The sequence below is a fragment of the Arachis ipaensis genome, chromosome B04, assembly GCF_000816755.2.
Source record: "Arachis ipaensis cultivar K30076 chromosome B04, Araip1.1, whole genome shotgun sequence".
NCBI classification, from domain to species: Eukaryota; Viridiplantae; Streptophyta; class Magnoliopsida; order Fabales; family Fabaceae; genus Arachis; species Arachis ipaensis.
In genome coordinates this window covers 4,690,623-4,695,598 of record NC_029788.2, presented here as the reverse complement: position 1 = coordinate 4,695,598, position 4,976 = coordinate 4,690,623, and positions in this window count along the sequence as shown.

Sequence of the window (4,976 nt, the reverse complement as noted above, 5' to 3'; positions counted from 1 at the left end):
AATATTTCTTAGGAATATATATGTGTCCTTTGAAGAAGAATTGGAAATTGATCTATATGTTCCCTTTACTGTGTATGAAATTTATTATTTTATATTTATTACGATAATACTTGCTTATTAGTTGGTGATTAGATTAGATAATCAAAATCAAGTTACAAAGTTCTCTCTCTCATTTAATTTTTTTTTTAGAAAAAATCTTCATTAAGTATATATAAACTATGTTGAGTATAGGGATGGCAAAATTCCCTGAGACGCGGGGATCCCTGCGGGGATTGCCCCGAATGGGGATCCAATTATGGGGAATTTTTTCCGTGGGGATGGGGATGGGGGACAAAATTCCCCCGAAGCAGGCGCGGAGACCCGAGCGGGGATCCCCGCCCCGTCTCCGCTATTCTCCGAAATTTAAGAATTCCTTGAATTATCCTTAATAGTTTATTTCTCATATATGTTTTTTAGTCATTTCTCACACACACATATATATATAGAAACCCAAAACTCCTAATCTTTATTTGCATAATCCCTCTTCAATTCAGAGATCCCTAAGGCTGTCCATACTTCATCCAACCTCTCTACAGCCACCCCCTCGTCACCCTTCTCACCGCATTGTCACACCTCACCGTGCCATCACCTTACTGCGTCGTAATTTTTATTTGCGGCGTTCCTTTTCGTAACTCTGTCGTCGTGTCCATTCTCCTCTCTGTTGCCGCATCTCCCACCTCGTCCACTACTTTTTCCTTTGGCTCGTCGTTGCATCCCCCCATTGCGTTATTTCGAAAGAAGTCACCATCGTGTCATTTAGACTTTTTATATAAAATTTTACAGTTTTTGTATAAGATAGATACTTGTAACTCTATTTATATGGAAATTAATAATTAGTTAGAACTATTATGTAGATGGGGAATGGGATATCCGCGAGGAATGGGGCCCCGTGGAGAATGGGGATGGGGAGCAATATTCCCCCACGGCGGGGAATGGGGGCGGGGATGGGGAGCAAATCTGAGGGCGGGGATGGGGAGCAGGGAGGCATCCCCCACCCCCGCCCTACCCCATTGACCGGACCTAAATAGACAAAATTTGAGGAGCATCTACCAATATTTCACATAGCATAGCCATATAGATAATACATATAAGAGAAAGTTTATGGATCAGTATTTTTATTAAAATCTGATCAACATTTAACCAACAAAAAAAAAGTGAATAATCTTATATTATTGGATATAATCCAACACCATTAAAAATGGATAAAAAATCCAAATAAGCCAGGCTGAGAAACATATTACCCAAATCAGCCAAAATGAAAATTTTTTCAGCATTTAACCGAAGATCACTTCACGCTGTGTCGCTGTCCCATATAGTGATATACCTTCCATTAGTTTGAATAATAAAACTTATTTTGAACAAAATAATAATAATAATAATAATAATAATAATAATAATGACGAGATTTCTTTAAAATATTAATGAGTTATCAATTTGAATTCCATACAATACACTTTTGTCCATTTTTAATAGCTCATAAATATTTTTTAATAAGCACAAGTACTATAAGTGTGTTTGGTAAAACAGCTTTTAAAAATTAAAAAAATATAATAAACATATTTATAACGAAGAATAATATTTTTTTTTCAAATTTTAGAGACCAATAGTTTAAATATTTATTTGATTTACTCTCTATATTAATATAAATAGAGTTATCATTAGTCAATAATAAAACTTGTACTGATACGTTTATTACCCATTTATATATATTGACTCACTTATACAAATCACAAAAAATGAGACACATATCTTAAGTAAAATTATATGAAGGTTGTGTTAGAAATTGTGAAGGTTAGGTTGAGAAATTAGAAATATATGAGGATTCCAATGGCAACATAATAACAGGAAATATGTGTAAAAAAATAAATGAAATATATTTTTAATTGTTTTGTATGGAATAAAATATTTTTTAATTTCTAAATTATTAATGACTGTGTAGAGTACTTTATTTAAAATTTGAGTACCTAAGTCATTAGAACATTACAAATTTTTATAGTACTCCTAACATTTTTTAAGCCATTTTTTTAAAAAAGACTTTAAGGTTTGATTTATTTTTCTTACTAATTCGAATCGACATATATCGAATTATGTTTAACTCGTTTTTTCCTACTAATTCGAATCGATTTGATTCGAATTATGCTATTGTAATTCGAGAGAACTTGATTCGAATTACATGCAAATTTCTATGCTCTTAATTCGAATCTAGTTGATTCGAATTATTTGCAATTGTAGTTCGAAGTATATTAATTCGAATTACATTAAAGTGATCTTTGGTTGAATGCTGAAAAAATTTTCATTTTGGCTGATTTGGGTAATATGTTTCTCAACCTGGCTTATATAGATTTTTTACCCTTAATAATAACTAATTGATAACTACAAATCACAGAATTTGCTACCCCTAACACTCCCCTCTACATACAATACATTACTACTATATGTTCATTGTCACATGATATACTTCCTTGCATTTCTTTTGGATGAAGTGCATAAATTTAAAATTTTAAAATATATTTTAACAGTGTTATAACTTATAAAAAATTCTGGCATGAAAAGAAAGGATCAATAACAATAATATTAATATTGATTAAACATAATNAAAGTATTGTTTTTGTCCCAACGTTTGAAGTAAATCTTATTTATGTCCCTAACATTTAAATCGTCCTATTTGTATCCCTAATGTTTGTAAAAGTGATTCAATGTTATCCTGCCGTCAATTACACATCATGAGCGCTTTAGTTTGAGTTTTAAAAATCTCTTCTTGGAGTTAGAATACAAATGTCTGTGATAGAATCAATGATCTACTCCGAAAAATAGTTCGTCAAATGTTGAAACTAATTCCTACAACATTTACATAATTCACTTTTCTAGGGACATAATTGAATCTAAACACAAATAGTGGGCATAATATTAAAATCGAACACATCCAAGTGAGACCTAATTGAGAATGAATACATCCAAGTGAGAATAATTGAAAAATATAATCTGATTTGTTAGTATAATTGATAGTAGGATAACATTGAATCACTTTTACAAACGTTAAGGATACAAATAGGACGATTTAAACGTTAGGGACATAAATATGACTTACCCCAAACGTTGGGACAAAAACGATACTTTACTCTATATATTTTATAGTATCTTTCAACCCGACAGATCAAAGATTAATCCGCCGGGGTACTGAGTTTCGCCATGGTACTGAGCTCCATTTAAGGGTTTACGAGACGGAATTTGAATCTCCTACTTAAGCGAACTAGTGAACTAACCACTAGACCAATCCAATTTGTTTGTTTTTTTTTTAATTAGATATTAATCATATTATTGAGCCGACTGAGCCGAAGGAGTCTTTCAGGCCCATAAAATGGAACTGGGGACAACTGGACTGACAAAAACATAGTTCCTCTAGCCTTTTTGTTACGTCAATTTCAATTTAAAAAAAATACCAAAAAAACCATGACAACCAAAAACCAAAGAAAAACATCGTGTATAGAGCAAAGAGAATTGTAAAATAATAAAATAAATATTAAGAATTATTAAATTTATAATTTTTTATTGTGTTTAAATATTATGATTTTAATTTTAAAATAATTAAATTTTAATTTTTTTTATTTTATTAATTTTTTTATTTTATAACAATTTGATTTTTCAAATCAAATAATTGGTCACGAATTAACGTATTTAGAGAAATTGTCATTTTAATATTAACTGATATTTTTAATGTATATATTATATAATTGGTCACGAATTAACGTATTTAGAGAAATTGTCATTTTAATATTAACTGATATTTTTAATGTATATATTATATAATTGGTCACGAATTAACGTATTTAGAGAAATTGTCGCTAATAATTGACCTTGATAATTTATTTATTTTGATTAAAATAACCTATTTCAGGGGAAAATGATTTCCAGGTGAGGAGAATAGAAATATAAGAACTTTTTAATTTTAATATGGAGAGAAAGTTGGTGTGGTGTATAGCAGAATTACGAAAGTATATGATGTTTTATCAGGTATAAGGATTGTGCAAGACAAATCGAACCGTTTGATTGGAGGTACTGAAAACCTGGATTAGATTTATGTATTGGCAGAAGATTCTGGGTCCCATTTATGTATCCATTCTCTCTTTGCAATAAAATTGGACAGTCCGATTCCTTTCTACTAAAACAAAAAATTAAATCAGACGGTCTGATTCCTTCCCACTAAAACAAAAAATTAAATGACATCGCAATCGTGTATATTTTCTCAATACTCCATAACTCAGCATACTCACATATCAACCACATATAAAAAAAATTAGCCGAGATATGAAGCATGGGAACCATAACTAACAACCCACACGCGTATGTCTCCTATTGGCTAATGCAATACCCCCACACAAATTTACGGTTTATTACTATTTTTGCCTCTTCATCATTCTTCACAGAATCACAGTTCACAACCACCCCCGTATGGAAACCCGAACACCAATTTCCCCCTTTTTTTTTCTAATAAATTAAATCCCCGATTATTCTGTGGATAGTTTTTTCTTTAATATTTTAGTTTATATTAAATTACAGTCTTAGATTCATGGAATTAAATATGTAACTTTTTTTAACAAAAAAAAAAGGTGAATCCTGGGCAAAAATGCTTATAGCCTTATACTGTGTCCCATTACCAATCTTTCACCAAACTTGATTTGAGGCACCAAGCTCACGGCTCACCTAAGAAGTCTCAACTCTCAAGTCTCAACAATGACCAGAATTTTTGACTTTTCAGTTTTCAGTAAACTACTCGTCTTTGAATAATTAAAATCTTTAATCATGCTTCATGCTCAATGGTTTTTTATTTAATTTTTTAACTCTTCTTCCTCCAATCTATTTGCAGCATGCTTAATGAATCATGATCAATAATAAAACACAAAATAAAGGAGAAAAAAAAAAATCAAAGTCCAGGAAAA